Raw genomic sequence first — 21,392 nt, 5'->3', positions numbered from 1 at the left:
TCCTTCCTTCCTTCCTTCCTTCCTTCCTCCCTTCCTCCCTTCCTCCCTTCCTCCCTTCCTCCCTTCCTCCCTTCCTCTCTGTCTCTGTCTCTGTCTCTCTCTCTCTCTCTCTCCCTTTCTCTCTTTCTTTTATTGGTTTTGTGATTTCTCATTTTTACTTTTTTTTTTAGAGGATGCTTCTCTGACACTCCAGGAGGCTACTATGATTGCTACAGGGTTAGGTCGTCCTGTGCCATAGCTTTTCTTCAAAGCCATATTATGTATGACTGGCTAGTCAGTCTCGTAGCCTGTGAAAAGGACAGGAGTTGGATAGGTTAATATACAAGAGTTCCCCAACTAGGCATTTCGTGTTCCTGGGTGAGTCCTTAGAATTGAGTCAACTCTCAGGAGTTGTTTAGTGGTTTTTTGTTTGTTTGTTTTCGTTTTTTGATCATTGAAGGTTTACAGAATTAGTTAATAATGTTGTTCCAAAAAATGTATTTCGAAGATATTTGAACCACTTATTATTTTCTTGCATTTCGTGCCCCCCTCCCATTCTCTCACCTTCCTTCAGTCCCTTCCTCTTCCTCCCCTTCTTCCTTGATGAGGGTCAGAGGGTTGAGACAGGGTTCCAGGTAGCTCAAGCTAGCCTCAAACTTGCTGTATAGTCTAGCCTGGTCTTCAGTTCTTGATCTTCCTGCCTCTACCTCCTAACTGCTGGGGTTACAGGTCGTGCCACCACACCCAGCTTTGCTCTGCTCTTTCAAAACAGGTATTAAACGTCAGCATTTTAAGATAGTCATTAAAAAAATTAAACAATGTAAAGGGCTATTGATTGTGCTAATAGTGGCGTGTATCACCTTTAATATTCTGAATCTTATTCATGCCTCAGAATCCATCCCAGTTTGTAACCTCGCCTTCTCTAGCAGCATAAGGTTTCGAGTTTTCTAGTATCCAAAGAACGTGACTTTTCCAATGTTTTTCCTTGCTATTCGTTAATCACTTGCTCACTTGTTCATTGTTTTAAAGAACATATGGTATAACATTGGGAAAGTTGTGCATGGCACGTGACTCCAAAGACATATTTGATTATGTCTGTGATTTATGGAACTAAAACATATACACTATTGAAACAATAAAATAGAAAGGTCTGTTTTTTTTTCTAAAATAGCTTGGATAAACAATACATTTTATGGTCCAAGGGCAAACGCCAGACATCTTACCACCAGTGTCTTCAGTGACTTAGTTTTCCTCTCCAGGGACAATGACATACAACAGCTCTCTGTGTGTGTTTGTGTGTGTTTATGGATGAGTGTGTGTGCTCATTGTATGTATGTATGCTCCTTTATATGTGTTTATGTATGTGTTTGCACTTGTGATTATTGTATGTATATATGCATATTTATGTATATATTTATATAATGTGTGTGTTTGTATGTTTGACTGTGTTTGCATGTTGTATGTGTGCGTATGTATGTTTGTGTGTGAATGTGTGTATATGTGTACTTTCCAAGACGGTCTCTGCATATATCAAGATGCATTGTATACAGGACAGAAACAGCTGCCTGCTCTTGCGCACTGCATTTTGGGCTTACCGAAGTGGACCTTGATGAGGGAGTCCCTGTTGCTGAGTGTACCATTGCCAGGTTTCTCAGATAGTCAGCACTGTGTTCCGCAGATAGGCCCTTCTGGGGCGAGTGTTCATGGAGTTCTGGGTGGTACTTTGAGAAGCAAGGGTACGGCATCCGGGTTCTGGCTTACACAGTTCTCATGCAGGTGTCCTGCCACCTGGGGAACACAGTTCCAGAGGCTGCGTGTCCAAATCAGTGTGGGTATTTTCTTTCCACTTGGGACCCTTGTGGCTGAGTTGTTCCCACAAAAGTTGTGTCAGCTTGCATTGCGACATATGGCGTGTGAATAGGAGGGCTTGGTTTCTGACCTCAAAACTCCAGGCAAGGAAAGAGGTTTTAAGTACAATGAAAATCTGAGACAAGTCCTGGGTGAGGGAGGGGCTTGTCCTCTCAGAAGGCAGGCTGCCATCAGCAGGCTAAAGCTGCCCTGCCCATTAGGCACATTCGTACACAGCAGAGGGAACCTTTATGTTCAGGAGTCTTGTCTACAGACTAGCCTGCAAGCTTCCTTCCTCTGAAGAGGCAGGGAAGGGGCTCCCTGGACCTTGCCTCCCGCTGTCAGTTTGTCCATCACAGGGCATCTAAGGACAACTGGAGCTTTCTGTGTCCCCAGTGTTCTAGCCTGTTAAAATTTTCTTTCAGGAGTATATGTGTAGAGGAGCCCATATGTACCTCCAAGGGCCTTCCGCATGCTTGAGTTGCACAGACCTATAACAGTAAAGCTAATTTTCCAAATAAGGACATTGTAAGGTGCTACCAAAGTTCACAGGAGTCACCAGGAATTGAGGCTGAAATGGATGGTCAGTTCGTGTTTAATGAGGATAGAGTTCACTTTGGAGGATGAGGACTCTAAAGACAGAGGGTGGTGGCCACAGTGGTTGCACAACGTGATAAATGACCTCAGTGCCACTGAACTGTACCCTTGGACATGGCCAGTACACTACATGTCCCATCTCTGTAACCTCACACAAAAGCCACAGCTCACTAGTGCCTTCCTCTTCTGCCCAAAGGTCTAGGAAGCAACAGAGAAGCCCCGGCTAAAGAGAAGGCACAGAGCTCTCAGGGTGGCCAGCTTGGTGGCTCTTAGCCCACCTTAACTGGTGAGAGCTTGGCCAACCTTGGAGCTCATTTCCTCCCTAGGGTCAGGTTTGGAGATGTAGCAGAATCAAAGAAAGCACCCCAAAACGTGAATGGCTGGGCCAGCTGAGCCTCTGTAGCCTGGGGTTCTGTGTCCTAACAGGGAGGCCTGGCCTGCCCAGTTCTACTGTGTGCAAGTGTGGCTCCCAGCTGCTGCAGAACCTTTGGAGCCTGATACAAGCGAAGCTCCTAGTGACCTGGTCATGGCCCTCACGTCTCCCCCAGCTGCTCACGGGTACTCCCCTCTGCTGGACCCAGGCTTCCACGATGCAAGGAGAAGCGTCTCGGAGATACATCTGCCCCCCGCAGCTGCCCACCGTGCTGAAGGTGCTCTGTCCGCGAAAGCTCTTACCCACACTGTACTACTTGTCAGGGGGCACTGTCACGAAGCCTCAGGGCTGTGCCACGGCCGGCTGAGTGCTCATTTAGGATGGACAAATTGTCTCTGATGTGGATAGGACTCGGCTACCTCTGGCCAAGGGGTACCTCTGACTTTGGTCATGGTCCCCTGGGGAGGTTTGTGGGCCCCACTCATTGTAAAAGCAAAGGGGAAGACCAGTGGCCTTCCATGGGGTGTTTCAATACAGAGAGGCCCCTGACTTTAGTTGGTTCATCCCAGTACCCAAGAAGTAGTTAGAACCATATGGCCACTTTAGCTAAAACAGGAAGCTGGTACCCTCCAAACCCATACAACCCAGGAAGTCAGAGCTGTCAGACTACAGCACATTTATTTTCTGGTCTCACAACAGAGTGCTTGTTTGTTTGTTTGTTTGTTTTTAACCTGAGACAGAGTTTTTTTTTTTTTCCTCCATGTAACCTGTCCTGGAACTAACTCTGTAGAGCAGGCTGGCCTCGAACTCAGAAATCCACCTGCCTTTGCCTGGGATGCACCACCACTACCTGGCATGTTTATTTATTTTGAGACATGGCGTTGCCCTTTTCCAGGTTAGCCTGGAACTCTCTCTTAGACTGGCCTTAAACTTGAGATCTTCTTGCCTCCGCTTCTGGAGTGCTGAGAACACAGGCGTGAGCCACCGTGCCTGGGGTTTATTTTACGATAGTCTATTAAGACTGTTATTACTTTTGGATGTTCTGAAATGACTATTTCCAGAATGAACTGAAGACTGTCCACTGTTTTCCAGCTGCCCTGCAGAATCAGCCCTGGAGAAGTTTATTCTCTCTCTCTCTCTCTCTCTCTCTCTCTCTCTCTCTCTCTCTCTCTCTCCTTCAGATAGCAGTTTTTAATTTTGTTCTGTTTGAGACACTGGCTCACTGTGCAGCCCTGGCTGGCCTTGACCTCGATCATCTCGGCCTCCCAAGTGCTGGGACTGCAAGCCGGCTATCACATATCTAGCTTCATGGAAGTTCACTTGATATTGTAGGTGGGACTGGTTTTGCTTTGAACTCATATGTGAAGAAGCATGTCTGGGCCTCCCCTGTTAGTACACCCCAGGAAAGCCCATGCCAGTGCCTGAAGTAAGCCCCAGCTGGCCATGCGGTGCACGGACAGCAGCTCCCCTTGAGTCACCAGCTGTCGGGGAGGTGACATGACTTGCCACCTTCCCGGGGCACTGTGATGAGCTCCGACACAGCCTCCTCATGTGGGTGGCAAGCGTGTGCTTCTCATTAAGAAAATTGCTACTTTAGAACAGGCTCTGAAAAGAACTTTTTTGCCTTTTACTAAAATTAAGAAAATAATAATAAAACAACCCACCCAACACCCTAAACTTAAAAAAGAAAAAGACGTCAACCCGGGGGAAAAAAAAAAACAAACCTCTCTACGGGGTCCAGAACGGAGTTAGAACTTGGCAGGGATGCGGACAGAGCAAAGAAATTTCCCACCGGGCAAGGCTAGCGCGCCCATCCTCCACTGGCTGCAGCTGTAAGCCCGAGCCATGTTGGAAAGTGACAGAAATGGTTGTCAGCCTAGACCACTGAACTGATTGGCTCTGAGAATATCCCAGCCATCCATCCCCTGCAGGCATTCTGCTGGCCGGCCACACGGATCCTCATTTGGAGCATTTGATGACTGAAGAGGCCCTCAGCTGGAACCTCACATCAGGGGTGGAGGCTTCCTGGGGACCCCCGCTCCCAAGCTGCAGGTGACTGAGGCTGCCCATGGGCATAAGCCACGGAGACATAAACAGGAGATGGCCTCTCTTGTTCTCCATGGTAGAGAGAGTGATGGGCTGCCATTTCAGTCTCTATGGTCCAGCCTCCAGCACAGCGTTCGTGGAAGGGCCACGTGTTTGACAAATACTTAACACATCCAGTAGCCAGATGGTCCAAACAACCCATCAGTGGTGTGGTATGTAAATATTTCCCATCATTACCACAGTGCTTCTGTGTTGACACTGGCGAGGATGAAGAATAACTATGAGGAGCTCCTGACAGCCGCCAGTCAGGTCACAGGCAGGGCCGCAAAGCCACCCCTGTCACCTGGAAGGCCTCAGGCAAGCGTGGTCTCCGGCTATTCCTTCCCAGATACTGAGGAGGCACCTATCCCCGAGAGGCACCATATTCTCCTCAGCTCTTCACCAACACAAGGCTTGCTTCTCCTGAGCCACTGCGTTCCAGTGTGCCAAAGCTCTGTGGGCCACCTTGTTTCCCCCTGGTTTACCAAGGAGCACACAGCTAAGTGTGCAGATCCCTCCACTAGGGACCTTGGAGCAGATGTTCCTTCCCCTGTTGGCTGTTGTCTCCTGGAGTGAGCATAGGCTGTAAGCGTTTTGGAACCAGGGAGTCGTGAAGATCATGAACAAAGGTCCTAGCATGTGCTTTTAGTATGACTACCAAGTGTCCAGTTAGATATCAACAGTCAACTTCCTCGTCTCATGAAGAGGGAGGGAGAGTGAGAGAGAGCGACAGCAAACTGTGTAGCATAGACTGGCCTCAAATTCACCATCCTCTTACTTCAGCCTGTCGCATGCTAGCAGCAATCCAGGCATTTGTCCCCCGTGTCTAGCTTCCTTGTCACTCCCTTTTATCATCGAGTTGGATCTGGTTTCCATGAAGTGAATTGGGGACCCATGGTCCTTTCCCATGAAAGGTCTTACCTGGGGTCAGCTTGGGCTCTGGATCACGCATCCACACTTCCTTCTGTTAGAATTGTAACCCTGTGGGGGGGTGGGAGCTGAGTGGGGTCACAGTCCTGCTCAGATGAGAGAACAGAGGCACAAACAGAGACTGACAGAGTCTCAGCCTCACGCTAAGGATCACCCTCTGTACACAGGAAGTCCCACCAGGGTCACACTTCAACCATGTTCAAGTCCACTCTGGACAGTGCAACGCATGATGACGAAGTGCTGGAGCCGGTGAGTGGATGACCCGGCCACTCTACCCGGTCGCTGGAGAGCTCTGAGCTTCAGTGCAGCTGTTGAACCTCAGCACCCGCCTCATTCCAGCATCCAGCCCGCTGGGATGCCGAGCGAGCGTGGAAAGTCAGTTTCTTCCCAAGCCGGGCTCCTCTCAGTGACTCATGTGTTCTGATCAGGACAAAAGGTCCACCCTAGTCTCTTGTTAGGAACAGAGTTTTCTGCAAACCCCTCAGCTACACCACACCGGTTCTTGCTACCTAACAGTGGCCCAAGCTCTCATGTGCTAGCCTCTTGTATTTGCTCCCGAGGTGACAATCTGGGCAGGACTTGTCAACTGTAACATCGCTGTTCTCTAGTGTCAGCTGTAACAGCTTGACTTAAGCCGGAAACCCCCCTTGCAAGTGGCAGAGTGACCGTGCTAATGCCTGGCAGCATCAGCAGGGCCTCCTGCGTGCCTCTGCTTCCCATGTCTGGGGCAGGCTTCTCCCAGCTCAGTGACCTTCAGGGAACTGGTTTCCCAAGTGGCTGTTGCTACCCCCAGAGCGCACAAAGTCAGCTGCATCCAGGCCACGGCTGCCTTTTCTGCTCCCTCCTTCTTTCCTTATTTTTCCCATTGCGATGATGTATATAAAACATGCAACTGAGCCCTGAGCTGTCCTGAGCTGGGCGCCCCAGTGGTGTTAAAGTATATTCGTATTGTTGGACCCATTCCCCTATGGCATAGTCTCATGGGAAACTAAAACTCATGCAGCACATCTGTCTCCCTGCCTCCCTGCTTCCTTCCAGCCTTGCGACCCCCCCAATTTTCCTGTCTGTCTCTATCAGTCTGACTGGATTACACGCTATGTCATGTAATGGATGCTATATATCCTCCTGTGACCAGCTTAATTCACTTGGCAGAATATTTTCAGGTACTGTAGGATGTATCTGAATTCCTTTTATAAAGGAATCCTTTTTACAACGTATGTGCTCTGTGTTGATTTTTCTCATCCAGACCTCCGTCCTCGAACAGCTTCTAGCTGTGGGACAGAATGCCTGCCATGAATTTAGGCGGACACACACCTGCTTGCACACCCGCCTTCAGGTTTTCCGTTAGGCTTCTCAAGATGAAGGTTCAAACCTGGCCCAGCGTTACTTCAGCCAACCCCGTGGGTTACAACAGGTCAAAGGGCCATTCAGAAGAAGGGGACCCCTCAAGGTCCTGGCTTCTTGAAGGCCATCCAAGTGGTCGTCTGCCATGGTCACTCTGGGAAAGGTCTTTGTAGACCCGTTCAAGAGCTGGCACTGCTGGCTGACAGATGTCCTCTGAAGCACACGAACTCCCCGAGTTGGCTCTCTGAGAGAGGGTCCTGGCGACTCGTCTCAGGCCGGGCCCAGTGCTTCCCCTGGAGACCGCCACAGTCTCCCACTCGCGCTGTTCTGTGTTGCTGCAGGCTGTGCCTCCCATTACATAATCTGTTATTCTGTGCTCCACCGGGCCCTGGTTACTTGTCAGAAGTTTCTAAAAGCCAGCTGAATCAGCTCCAGGCAGCTGGGGGTGCTGCCTCTCCCTCATAGTATTAGTCACTCTGTACTTAGCTAAATTTAACTTTTTATCATCCAAATGATATTTTTGTGGGCTTGGGATTTTACATAATGCTACCAACTGCTGCAGGCTAAGAATTTCTCTTTTTTGCTATCCGTTCCTCTGTGTGTGTGTGTGTGTGTGTGTGTGTGTGTGTGTGTGTGTGTGTGCTGGGTTTTTCCCCCATGAACTTTTGCACTCTCAAGGAAACATCGCTGGGTCCCTTTTCCTCGCCATGCTCGCCCGGCTCCCAGGATCACGGCTCAGCTCTGCATTCACCATCTACCAGTTGAGAGAAGAGTTCCTTGTGGCTTTCCTATGGTCCCCCTGGTGTTTCTGCCCGCACTTGAGGGCTCTCCACTCTGAAGGTCTTGAGAGTCCCCACTGCCTGCAGCACACTGGGCCTGAGGAAGAACAGCGTGGTGGGAGAGCAGGTACAGAAGACTCACTTGGCTGTGAGATGCTCAGCCAGCCTGCCTAGACATGGGGTTCCAGAGCAGGTGCTTCCTGGTCTCAGGTAGGGGTAGAGGTGACAGGTGGAAGGCCAGGAACCAGCCCCACGGAGAGCAGACTCAGACTCAAAGGACAAGTGCGGCATGGCGCTGTCTGCCTTTCATCCAGCACTCAGGAGGTAGAAGCAGGATGAGCTCGCGAATTAATGGCTAGCTTCATCGACAGAATGAATTCCAAGCTAGCCAGGGTCACATACTGAGACCCTGTCCCAAGGTGGGTAGGGGTAGGTGTACAACTGGGATGGTATGTGTGGCACTGGGCATACAGTTAGGGAACCGGGTGGAATGCTCAGCCCCCTGCTCAGAAGTGGCTGTGTGTCGGGCCTTCACATCAGGGTCTGGTGTGTGTGTGTGTGTGTGTGTGTGTGCGCGCGCGCGCGTGTGTGCGTGCGTGTGTCCATGTGTATATGAGGGAGGGAAGGTAGCAACAGTCTTTGCCCAGCCAGGTGCTAAGTGGTTTTTCTCACAGACTCATTCGTGAAGATGCTCCAAGTCTGTACTAGAGGCTGTTCTCTCAGATAAGAAAACCAAGTCCCAGAGAGTCGGAGAGCGAGTGAGAGCGAGAGCGAGTGAGAGCGAGAGTGAGTGAGAGCGAGAGCAAGTGAGAGAGCGAGTGAGTGAGAGAGCGAGTGAGAGAGAGAGAGAGAGCGAGAGCGAGTGAGAGAGAGAGAGAGAGCGCGAGAGAGAGCGAGTGAGAGAGCAAGTGAGAGAGCGAGTGAGAGAGAGAGAGCAAGTGAGAGAGAGAGCGAGTGAGAGAGAGAGCGTGAGAAAGAGAGCGAGTGAGAGAGCGCGAGTGAGAGAGAGAGCGAGGACAAGTGCGAGAGCGAGCAGCGCATCGAGTAGAGCACTCACGCAGGACTCATGCTTTGCCCTGTGTAGTGTATTACTATCCCTGGCCCGAGTTGCTCGCCCAGTTCTCCCCAGGCACTGTCATCACAGTGAAGCAAGCTGCTGTAGATGCAGCCTCTGGGTGGAGGAAGGAGGTCCTGAAGAAGAGCTCACCTCATCCAGGATCCAATTTATCTGTTGAGTTTTGATAGCTTTCAAAATGGACATGTATTCATTCCTTGGTATAAATTAAGTTACTGACATTGGCCTGGGGACGTAGTCTATGGTGAACATCTGCCTATCGTGCGTGAGGCCCTAGGTTTAGTGCCCAGCGCAGCAACAAATGAGCAAACTGAATTTTATATTTTCTTTAAAGATTAAGAAAGATCAGAAACATGTCTGTACAAAAACTTGTCCACTAGTGTTCACAGCAGTGGTTCCTTAATCTCCACTGCCGTCCAGATGTCAAACGGCAAATGCACAGGGAAGCGCATGCTCTCCATTCAGCAGACCGTTGTTAAGTTATAAGACAGAGTGGAGTCAGTTGGGAACATGGCTCAGAGGCAGAGGGTTTGCCTGGCATTGGTGAGACTTTGGGCTCAGTCACAGGCACTGCAGAAAATTACATCAAAAAATTTAAGTCATTAAAAAAATGGCGTACTGCCACGGGCCACGGTCTCTGAGAACACAACCCTAGAAGAAGAAGCCAGACAAGAGAGGGCCGCATACTGTAGACTCCAGTGATGCAAACTGTCTAAAACAGGCAAATCGGCATAGACAGAAGGCAAATTAGTGGTCCCCAGGTGCTGGGAGGGAAGGGGGAGTGAGCGGTGACTCTCATGTGTACTGGGTTTCTTTAAAGAGGGACCCGAGTGTTGCAGATTAAGATAGCGTGATGGCCCTGCCACCTTGTGAATAGATTAATAAGCACTGATGATAATGGCCGGATGCCTTCAAAGGGTGAGCTTTGTGCCATGGTAAGGTATATGCAAATTCTGAAAAATTAAGTGACGCTGTTTCACATTCCAAGGCCCTGGAAAGGTTTGCTTTAGAGCCACCTGCCGTGTGTGCCATCCTCTCTACCCATTCTGCAGCCACCTGCCTCAGTCTCCATGTCAACGGGGGTGGAGACAGCAGCCCTGGCTTCAGTCTCACTACCCACTCTTAGCTGCTTCCAGCCGGGGCCAGCCCGAGGCACGCGGACGTCTGGGCAAGGGAGCTACTTGGCACCCCGTCAACCCGGTATCCTTTAAGTGTTTGTTTGACATTTATTTAGTGGGGCTGAGGGGATAGTCTATTAATGGAAACCATATAGAGAAACAGATTTGCTTACCAATTCCCTTCCACTGAAACGGCACTGGGGTTCAGGAAACTTTTGAGGAAAGCAATTCCGACTCTTGCCATCCTCGTCTCTCAGGCAGGCTTGGTTTCCGTTGGCTGTCTTCTCTCCCCGGCAGTTCTCTGCATCGTCGGAGGGCATTCTAGAGATTTAACTTTAAAACGTAAGGAAGCAAAGTACCTTCTCCTTGTTCCCAGGAGTAGCAGCGCACACACTGTATTAGAGCCGACTGGGGCTCCTGGGGTCATGGCTACACATACGTGGAACAGGCATGCAACAGATGCGCGGGGGGGGGGGGCTTCACTTCACCTTGTGTGTGTTCCAGGTCTTGGGAGGGAACTTGGATTGACCAGTGACATATTTCTGTTTCATTCTAACAGAGCTCTGACCACCCTGAGCTCTGTTCCACAAGTGAGTGTCTGTGAGGCCTAATGGTTAACCTGGTGCGTCGTGCATCTCAGAGCTCCAGGGGGTTCGGGCACACAGCACCCCTCTTGGCTTTTTTTTTTGTCCCCGAGTGCTTCTTTCCTCTAGTCTCTGCTGGGTGAGTCACCATTGTCCTTTTCACCCACGGGGAGTCAGGTAGAGTAGAGGGACTTGCCTGATAAAACGGGCTCACCACCAACGCTCTGCATGCCCCCCAGTTCCCCTTCCCGTGAATGTGGGGACCTGGCATGATGACCTCGTAGCTGTTGAGAAGGCTGGCGGTGGAAGCTAAGAGTTGGGATGGTATAGTTCCATGGAGCTTGCTGAGCTGTGGCACCCTGTGTGGTATCCTGAGTATCTGCCCTTGCTGGACTCGGGGGAACCCGCGGTGTTCTGCTACCTCAGGTGGGGGTCAGGAAAATATGAGAATGTGTGAAATTAACACAGGGGTCAGAGGCAGAACTGCCAAGGAGGCTGTGTTTCTGGAGGCCAGCCCCCCAAAAGTTGCTTGCTCCCTCACCACGGTGTTCCCTAAGGTGTAGGAGGGGCAGTGTGGGCGGTGTGTGAAGAGCGCAGTTCCCTCCAGCCACACCTCCCACTGCTGTGCATCACTGGCTCTCTGTACGTCCCCATTCCCTCTTTCTCTCCTCTGGCTCCTGCTGGCTGTGCTGCCCACTGGCAGTTGATCACTTTGTCGTCCTGGTCCTCCATTAAACATCCCTTGGGTTTTACGCTTACCTCTGTCAAGACTGCTTGCCCTCGCACCCACAACTGGTGTCTTACTGGTCCTGGTGCCTGGCCTCAGCCTTTGAAGTAAGACTGTCCTGAACTTAGTCACTGGTTCCTGGACTATTTCCATGTAACCTGCTGGGGAACTGCAGGGCATGCCACTGGAAGGGCTCCTAGATGGCTGCCTGTTTCCAGTACATAGGCGCAGGCTCCTAAGTGTGTTTGGCAGGAAAGGACGAGTGTTAAGCTGCAATGTGGACCTGGGCATGTCGCAGTTCTTGTGGCAGCCCTGGGTTGAACAGTGTCTTCTTTGGTACTTGTAGGTAACTGGGACTTCGTGAAAACCTATTTCTCTAACTTCCTTATTTATTGAACTTTTTTATCTATTTGTTTGTTTGTTTGTTTGGTTTTTCAAGACAAGGTTTCTCTGTGTAGCCTTGGCTGTCCTGGAACTTGGTTCTGTAGACCAAGCTGGCCTCGAACTCACAGAGATCAGCCTATCTCTACCTTCAGAGTGCTGGGCTTAAAGGCGTGCGCCACCATCCCCTGGCCTAACCCTCTATCATTCCTGTGTTGTTTTGTGAGCTCAGCTCTTGGCAGAAGTGGGCATCTGTTCCTACAAGGGAGTTTAGGCTCAGTGCAAGGCTGGAGGCCACTTGCATCTTCCAAGCAAGTGTCCCACCAAGCGTCTCCTCACTCTGCCCTGCTTTCCCTAGTTTTCCAGTTGTCCCCACCCCACCCCAACACTATGCCCTGATGTCCTCTAATCCTAACAGGGTCTTGAGTGAAATGGTTAGGCTGGGAGCCAAGAGTCCTGGTTGTGTACAAGCAGGCAGCTGGGTGGGGTTGTCAGTCTCATCCCTGGGCAGGCAGACCCATCCCTGGTTCTGAGATAGGCGCTCGCTCTCTGAGCGGCTCCATCAAACAGATCCCTCCCTCTCTGCCATCCACACCCTTCAGTTCCCTTGTTCCAAGAAGGCTTTGGATCTGCTGTCGCTCAGGCTGCGGCTGACTCCACCAATTTCCCCATTGATTGGCACAAAGGGACGAGGAACTCGGGTGTCTCATCTCCTCTACCTTCGGGTTTTTTTCTTGCAGGATGCTGGCACGTGTATCTTGGTCCCTGACTCCCTTCTGTGGCCACACTGATCCCTCCTCCTCCTGTGGTGGAGACAGAGCTGCTCAGATCTACAGGTAAAGACCAACTGCTGCGCAGTGCCCACCTTCCTGCCCAGCCTTTAAAGTCAGTGGATGGGTGAGCCTTTGCCATTTCTTTCTTCCCTTGAAAACCTTTGTGACTGCTGTGGTAAACAGCGACCCAGAGCTTAAGTGAAATAGCGTCATTGATTGGGAAGGAGTTCTGTCTCTGGTAACAGCCGCTGTCCCCCCACCCCACACAGAGCCAAGGAGAGCCACTGTTCCCCATCCCACACAGAGCCACCAAGGAGGCTCTTTGCTGTTTGTTCTCAAGGTTCTATCTGGGCTCCCTGCTCCAGATGACACACATGGGACAAAGTCGGCAGGAGTTCTGATTGAAGGTACCCTCTTCCTGAGCTCTGGGACCCCAGTGACCTTTTGACCTCTGTGGAGAACCAGGACTGAGGTGCTTGCTCACCCTGTTGCACACAAGCTGCGCCAGTCACCAAGAAACTGGTGTCCGTGTGTTTTCTCAGGCCCTCTGAACCCACTGTGCCTTGGCCATTTCGTTTCATCGACAGCGTCTCCTCTGGACCCCTGCTTGTCATGAGAGCCTCTAGTGGCCCGTCCAGGTGGTGAACCGACTTGGCCTTCCTCTCCGACTTCCCACAGACTCTGCTTTCTGAACTCCCCCCCCCTCCCCCCGTCAGAAGGCTCGAGGTGTGGGATTGCAGATGCCACACACTCCTTCTAGGGAAGAAAGCTGTGAGGGGAGGAAGGCTTCCTGGCCCCGGCCTCCTTGTGGCCATTGGACCTCCATCTTACTTGAGGGAGCTCAAGGCTCTGGTGTTAGACTCAGGCCAGCAGCAGGCTTGACATCTGTCCCGACTTTTGACCCGGAGCGCACAGTCCGGCCTTTTAGATGTGATGCCTGGGCTTCGGGTCCAGCCTTGACTTGTTCCTGGTTCCCTCCCTCTGGGCCCCTTCCTCACTGGGAAACTCCAAGGCCCCGGGGCTGTGGGGCTGCCTCTGGCTTCTGCCTGCAGGCTGGCACCCGGAGCTGTTCCTTTCTCTAATTGCTCATTTTCTTCACTTGCCAAGAAAAGGCCTCCAAGCGCTAAGGAGAGTGTGGTGCGTTACTTGTTTTTTGTTTTGTTTTTCTGTTTTGTTTTTACTTCACTTTCTAAGGTGTCTCTGTACAGGAGGAGCTATGGGAACAGTGACATCAGAGCACACAGCCCCCGCTCACGGCTTCTGTGGTCAGGGCTGAGTCCCCGTGCTTGCCATGTGCTAGTAGAGTTGGCCTCCGGCATGAGGCAGAGCCCCCCAGAGAACCCTGCCTCACGGGACCTGAATGTTCTTGTCATCTCTTGGTGCTCAGGGAGACCCTGCCCCTGCTTTGGCTTGGGGCCTCTACTTCCTGTTTCCTTTCTCACAGGAAGGGGCTCTTTCCTGCTTAGCAGCTGCCATGCATGAGTTTGCAGAGGCGATGGACCTTGCAGCCCATCTCGCCCAGGGTCCTCAGTGATTTCCCCGTGTCACTCCCGTACCCTGCAAGCGTTTATCAAATACTCGGTGTACATTAGGTGGATCGTGTGTGTTGTGCCAGCCTGTAAACGCAGAAGGGGGGGGGTACTATTGCAGGTGCCAGGGACGCAGCTGTGAACAGAGCAGACAGAGCCCCCGTGCAAGCAGTTTGCCTCCTGGTGCATTCATTCTGTGCTGTACCCGTGTCCTGAAGTCCCCTCTACACTCTCTGTTTGCCAACTTCCTGTCTTCCCTTCCCAGCGCATTTTGAGTACTTCCTTGTAAGCCCCCACCCCATACTAGCCCACCCCTCCTTTTCTTACTGTCCCAGCATACTGCTGTACCTCTGATAATATCAGTGTCACCATAAGCGTTGAAGCATTTGTGTGTCTATGTGCCATCAAGCTGAGGGCCCTTCAACGGTTGAGCCTTTGTACCTCTCCTGCCCCCTCAGCCTGTTCTGCACACCCACGTCTGGAGAACAGCAGGCCTGAGTGGGACAGTCATGTTTGCCCACAGTGGGCCTCTGAGCTGTCCTGGGAGTTTGTAGTCACTGTTGGGCACAGGACTCTGAGCAGAGAGCAAGTCTCTGGGTGGAGGGCAGCCCTGTCAGAGGTGCTGCGAACAGGAATGCCCACCCTGGCCTCTGCCAGGCCGAGGAAGGAAAAGGCCCAACAAACAGTTTATTTTTAGAGAAGTTTCTTGCTCCAAAGGAACTCCAAGCGCTTTCCTTCCAGAAGGGTGGTGGGCTGGAGGACCGCACAGGACAACTGGCTTGGTTCTCAGCATCCTGGTGTCTTCTGCATCTTCCTAGACTAGAGACGGCGTTACAGAGAGTCTGCCCCAAAGAGGGTCCCAGCTGGGAAGTCCATTTGTCCTCAGAAAGCTGAACATGCTTCATTCTGAGTGACCGGATAGGGAACACTTAGTCTTGGTGACCTTGTGGCTGGAATGCAGCAAGAAGGGTCTCCCGGAACAGGCCTTCTTGGCTTCTTTCCGACTTCCTGGTGTAGGCTCAGGCTGGGTGGGGTGCTTCCTGCCATTGTCTCAGTGACAGGCCTCAGCAAGGTCACTGTCTCCTCCAGAGGAAGAGGGCCTGGGGAGGGCCTCAGAGCACAGCAGTAACGGACATAGACTCCAGACCTTGTTCTGGACCTGAGCTGAAGCCAGGACCTAGGCCGTTGTAACCTGGGCTGCTGAGCCTCTGGGGCCACAGTTTCTCATCTCTTTTTGTGAGCAGTCTTGTCCCCACATGAAGAAGTTGGCCAGTTTCTTCCCTTGGGTCTAGGCACACCACAGCCCAGAACAGGCGAGGACAAAGCAGAAAGGCTCACTGGCATACTGGCTAACCAGCATACTGGCACAGAGTAAACGCTTCAGGCTGAGGCTCCTGAGGGTCAGGAGCTTGTCCTCAGCTCTCTGCTCTCCTCACAGTGCTGGTGAGAGAACTGGGTAAGGTTTGATGTCTAAGCCATGCTGGGGCCAGCTCTGCGTTTGCTCCTGCTGGCTCGTTCTGTCTGTATTCCTGCAGTCCGATGGCCGCTTGGACTCACATCCAGAAGGATACTGGACACAGACTTAGGCCACAAACCTCCAAGGACTCACTTTCTCTGACCACAGGCCTCCCCTCCCTGGCATGCACACCCCAAGGATAGTCTTTTTCATTCTCTTGGGGTCCTGTCTGCTTATGCAAAGCACTGCTTCCTGCAGATGCAGATGTGCTGTATGTCCAACAAGGTGGCACCGTCTGCCTGGTATTTCTTTCTGCTGCTCATGATCACCTGTCAAAGCTTGCTTTGTGTTAGCCAGCTCTCTGTTGCTGTGACAGATGCCTGAAGTAATCGACTTAGGATGAGAAAAGGGTTGGGATGGCTCATGAGTTTAGAAGCTCCAGTCCACGACTGGTGGGTACTGATGCTTTTAGGTGTACGTTAGGTCCTACTTCGTGGTGCTCCATGTGGCAAGCCAGAACTCTCCCTCAAAGCCAGGAATGAGAGACAAGAGAAGAGGAAGCGGGGGGAGTCCTTTTTTCCCCTCTGAAGGCGAGTCCCCAGTGTTCTAGGCCCCACCTCTTAAAAATGTCTACGACCTCCCAATAATAACCCAATACCGCAGTTGTTCAGGAAGTTCAACAAGCTGGAAAGGGAGGCCTGGGACTACAGCTTAGTGGTAGAGTGTGTACAGCGGGTGTGAGGCTCTTACTGTCAGAGGCGGGCTTGGGGAGGGCCTGAGAGTCTGAGGCTGTGTGGGACTGACTGGGTAGAGTGAGCGACCAAAGGGAAGGACAGCAGGGAAGGCAGAGGCCAGAGAATACGAAGGAAGGGCGTAGGTTGGTGTTAAGGCCCTGACCTTCACTTTTTGAGTGGTATGAGGTCATGGAAGCATTGGGAACCTTGAGGGCCAGGGTCAGCCTGTGGCTACACTGTTGCGATTCCACTGGAGCCCTGGTGGGAAGAAGCAGGAGGAACTTGGGAACAGCTGCGGTAATGGGAGTGGCTGGATGCTTGGACCTGGGGGTGGGTGTTAGACCTAGGACTGGAGGGACTCTGAGACTTAAGTCGTCATTTAAATAAAGGTTCTTGTAGGAGAGCTCCTGGTCTGACTTTTAATGATGGAGGGAAACTGAAGCTCAATAAAGAAAGTTTCCTGTCCAAGTTGCCAAACATTGGACTCTCAGTCCAGTAGTTTGCAGCTGAGCGGAGTGGTCCCTTGAAGGAGGGCTGTGCAGGCTCTTGAGCCACGGGCAGAAGGGACGGCTGGCTCCACAATGCTGTGGCTGAGCAGTGAGATCTGACAGTGCCAGCGGCCTCAGGGCTGGCAGCCTCTGCTTGGCACGCCAGGCCTTCGGCAGCGCTCTCTGGGCTTCTGCCCAGGATTTTGACTCTAGTTGGACTGCAGTGTTGGTGATGTCCCAGGCCCTGGGCACATCAAAGCCAGAGTCCACAGTGTTCTTCCTTGAGCATTTACTGAGCTTCTGCTGAGGTAAGGACAGGGACCAGGAAGAGACCCTCCTGTCCTCCAGGAGCTGACAAGCCTTCAGACTGACAGGGCAGCCAGAGGGGTGTGTGTGTGTGTGTGTGTGTGTGTGTGTGTGTGGTGGAGGTGGGGCAAAGTGTCCGCGTGTGAGCATGTGCAAGACTAGCTAAGGTCAGAGGAGCACTGGTCTAAGGTATGAACCAGCCTCCATAGCCCCTATCTCCCCAGTGTGCAGCTAGAGCTCAGGCCTGCCACCGTGGTCCGATTCAATCTGTGGTAGATAGCATCTGTTGTAACAAAGGCACACAGAAGGCCAGCGTGTCATTGAGAGCAGATATCACTTCCAGCAGGAAGACCTGCCGCGCTCTTGACGTCATCTCTTGTCAGGAGGCTTCTGTGTCTCCTTGGCATTTCTTTGGAAGGGGCTGTGGTTGGTCACTGATGGTTTGGGCACTGGAGACTCTGATGACAGGCTTTGCCGTGGATAGGCCTGAACCAGCTTTGAAGAGTAGGACCTGGTGTCGCCTTCAGACTTCCGCCGGAGGGCCGCCTGGAGAAGGTAGAGTAAGATCTTGTTTCTTTTCTCTTGAGGAAGTGTGAGCCTGTGGGCCAGAGCAGAAGCAAGCATCCAGTGTGATTCTCCTTTGTGCTGTATAACTTGGCCTGTCCCGTGCCTAATACATGGACCGTTGAGGAGTGGCGACATGGAAATTGCTGCCACTGACTGCCAAAGACTGTCCCTGGCACCTATCCTTTGCTCTGGTGAACAACCTGGCAGTCACGGGGCACGGCTAAGAACTTGGTTCCATAGGCGGGACAACAGGGCCAGGTACCAGGTCATGCTGAGGCATGGCCAGTCTCCAGGCACCCGTGTGTAACAGGCTTCTGGAAAGTCACTTGGCTGGCGGCGTCCCGGGGACAGAGGGTGAGGACCACAAAACAGCCAGAGACAAGCTTTCTGCCCTGAAAATATAGCTAAGAGGCTGAGCATAGTTGCACTCAGGAGGACTAAACTAAGAGAATTTCAAGTTCGATGCCAACCTGGACCGCTCTGGCTCCAAATGAAGCAAAATAAAACTCCAGCAGACAAACAAAGCCAAAGCCAAGAGCCCAGTCCAGAGGACTGCAGGGCTGTGAAGACACGCCCTCTACCTCCCTCCCCAGCAGCATCTGATACACTTTGCCCCGGGCTGCTTTGCCATTTCTGCTGGGACTCTCAGATAAAAACTGCTGCTTGAGAGCCCCCTGGGACTGTCTCGGACGCCCAAGGCTGGGTGCTGTTTCCCACACTGTGATAGCTTCAGGGGTTCTCTTCTCATGGCTTCTGTTTCCCTGAGGAAAGAAGACTTCGGACTTACTCCTGGACTGATGTGTGGCCTCCGTAGGCCAGCCATCAGACCAGCATGAATTAAATGTGTCGTGTGCTGGAGCCACTGGACAGGCAAGAAGAAGCAGGGTAGTGTTGTGAAGAGCCTCCTTAGTCTAGGTCTCTCCCTCCTTGCACTGTGGCACTTGACATTCAGAGAGCCCATGCCCTTGGGAGATGGGTCTCAGTCACTCCCTGATACATCACTGTGGAGGAATTCATTAAAGTACAAGTCAGAGCATGTACTGGTGGCATCTCAGCAGGGGATCCTCTGTATCACCAATCAAACAGGGCTGGCCTGTAGGATGTCCCTCTCAAGGCACATCTGATGTCACAGGTGTCCTTCTAAAAGCTTTTGGTTTTTTGTTTGTTTGTTTGTTTTTTGTTTTAATTAGCTCACAAAGTAGTAGCTTTCGATTTGGGATTTCGATAGTGTTTCATTTTGACTGATTCTTCCCTCTCCCCAGCTTGCCTTCAGCTCCCCACCCTTCTTTCTCATCTGTGCCTTTCGCTACGCCCCGACTCCCCGTTCTCCTTTTCTGCTGGAAATAATGGGCTTGAGGTGGGGAGAGAGGGGAGACAGGTTCAGTTTTTGAACTGCTCAGGAGAGTTTAGACGTGAAAAAGATGGCGGCAAAGGAAAACCAAGAACACTCTCCTGGAACCCAGCAGCGTTAGGAGGCCTTTAGCCAGCGCTCCGCCAGGAACCTTCCTTTGTATAGTGTGCTGGCTGATTTTGACTCCGTGGCAAACTGCCTGAAACACCTTGGACAGGTTACCTCAGCTCTCTGAGCCTCACTTTCCCCATCTGTGAGATGGGGCAGTATCAGGGTTTACTGTAAGTCCTTGTAGAGATTGGACAGGTAAAACATCTGTAGAGTCCTGGGACCAATCAGAACCTGTCAGCTGCTGTGACGAGTCCAGACTTTGCCTGCCAGTGCTGTCTACAGTGCTGGCCTTTGGGGAGCTGCCTTTTTCAGGTCTCATTATGTAGACCTGGCCTAGAGTTCTCTTTATAAATCAGGCTAGCCTTGAACTCACTGAGATCTTCCTGCCTTTCCCTCTCACATCCTGGGTTAAAGACATACCACCTCCACGCCTGGCCTGTAAATATTTTTTAAAGGAAGGGGAGGGGACAGGGGCGGGGAGAAAGCAAAAGCGAAAAGCCTGGTGAGCTATAGCACTGTAGGTATGGCTGCCAGCCTACAAGCATGGAGGTGGGTCTCCGCCCTCGCTGCTGGCTCTGTTGACAAATCTCAGCAGGGCGGCAGCTTCCCAGCTCAGCAGCACGGGCAAAGCAGATTGGGAGAGCGCCCATCTCTGCCTTAGTCCTGGGCATCCCCTTGGTGTGCTGCTGCCCATTGTGTAAGGCCAGCTCTAGGTGAGCATGAGGGGTGGTATCCGTTCACACTCTCATCTGGCCGGGCAGTGGGAGCCCAGTGAGGTAGAAGAATGTGCCCTCTAGGGTGGGGAAGGCAGATGGAGATTAGAGCTTATGATTCTCCGCTGGAGAGGCCAGTAGTGCTGCCAGAGCAGGAAGAAGACAGCGGCCCAAGGGGGGCAAGGCTCTTAGGCAGGGAACAGTCCAGCTGGGTTTTAAAGAGCGCAGATGGGTCTCACTGGGGGAGAAGAGAAGAAGCGGACAGAACCGCACAGCCAGTGTCTTCAGCACTCCTGTGTTCTCGTGTTTGGAGGTTCAGGGAGGGCCAGGTTGCTGACGTGTATGGCTAGAGGATGGCAGGACAGAGGCAGGGCATGCAGCACAGGTGTGAGGAGTAGAGACGTTGACACTGTGGGATTCAAAGGACTCACTGTCCTTGTAACCGTCTCTCTGGTTCTTAAGTGCTTGCTACCAGCAGGAAGGAGCCTTACTTCTTCGTTTTCACGTTTCTGACCTTCTCTGGCTCTGCTGTGGTGGGGCCTGTGGATGCTCTGCCCTCCCCTGCCTACATCTTTGGCTCCTGGTTATGGTTCTTACTACCCCTGACACTCCTCTTGGCCTATCTCAGTCCTTGCCAGCACCCAGAACCCAGTTTCTCAGAGAGTGCTGTGTACCAGCCCCCTTTTCCCATGGAAGAACAGCATTCAGTATGGGACCTCTAGAGTTCTGGGTGCTTGCCTGGAAGAGCTCCGAGTACAGTTAGGTTCTGACCCATGTCTGTCTTTCCAGTTTTTGGATGGAGATGTCAGGCCTCCAAAATGCTGAGCCTTACCCACCATGCTATTGGCGGTAGTGTAGGGGCTTGTCCCCAGACTGAAAGCTGAGTCCCCTGGACACTGTAGGAGGGGCTTGGTTGGACACTGAGGTTCAAGAAGAGGATCAGGGTCCTCAGTGCTCTGGCTAACAGAGCTGTCCATGCATCTTCTTTCCACTTGAGGTCAGAAGGCACTGGGTACGCAGGAAGCCGGACCCAGTTTTCCTCCTGCAAGCTCATACCAAGTTCAGTCTGAGGGTCAAACAGCAGGGCTGCTCCCCAGGGTAGTGGTGGCCTGCTTTCAGTGAGCCCAGCCTGCCACTGTAGGCCTCTCCTCTCTGGGCTGGATGGTCTGCTCTGATTAGCACACTGACGTCAACAAAAGCCTGTCACTTTCTGTCCCCCCTCAGCCTGGTAGCTGTGCTCTATCAGTCTGGACCTGTCCCCTGCTTCACCTCAGAGGGCCAAGGCCAGCAGGGGAAGAAGGATTATGTTGTTCCCATCTGTCTGCCCAGCCCTATCCAGCTGTTTCCCATTCCGTACTGCCAAGTGACAGATGTTGGGGTGAGGTCGGCCTGGGAGCTGGGGACCTGCCCATCAGCTTCACGTGAATGTCTTCAAGGCTATTTCTGGCCTTGCCATTATCCCAACGGCTTCAAGTGATAAATATAGACACAGATTGAAAAGCCCCAGTGTCAGGCAGGCAGGCAGGCAGGCAGCATTGGGGGAG

General features: G+C 52.1%; 1 protein-coding gene across 11 annotated transcripts in view; it reads left to right on the top strand.

Annotated features, from left to right (window-relative positions):
* The window catches only part of Pitpnm2 (phosphatidylinositol transfer protein membrane associated 2), a 131,826-nt gene that overhangs the window by 20,682 nt on the left and 89,752 nt on the right, over window positions 1–21,392 (top strand). For 6 of the 11 annotated variants that reach the window (XM_029533691.1, XM_029533689.1, XM_029533690.1 and 3 more), the window contains exon 2: window positions 12,561–12,656. The gene's annotated coding sequence lies outside the window, so the exon portion shown is untranslated. Of the gene's footprint in view, window positions 1–7,799; window positions 8,063–11,763; window positions 11,786–12,560; window positions 12,718–15,556; window positions 17,662–21,392 lie in introns of those variants that run through there. The other 5 variants (XM_029533680.1, XM_029533683.1, XM_029533687.1 and 2 more) reach the window with 5 other exon arrangements.

This window comes from Mus pahari, chromosome 23, assembly GCF_900095145.1.
Source record: "Mus pahari chromosome 23, PAHARI_EIJ_v1.1, whole genome shotgun sequence".
In the NCBI taxonomy this organism is placed as follows: Eukaryota; Metazoa; Chordata; class Mammalia; order Rodentia; family Muridae; genus Mus; species Mus pahari.
This window is presented reverse-complemented; position numbering and strand designations above follow the sequence as displayed.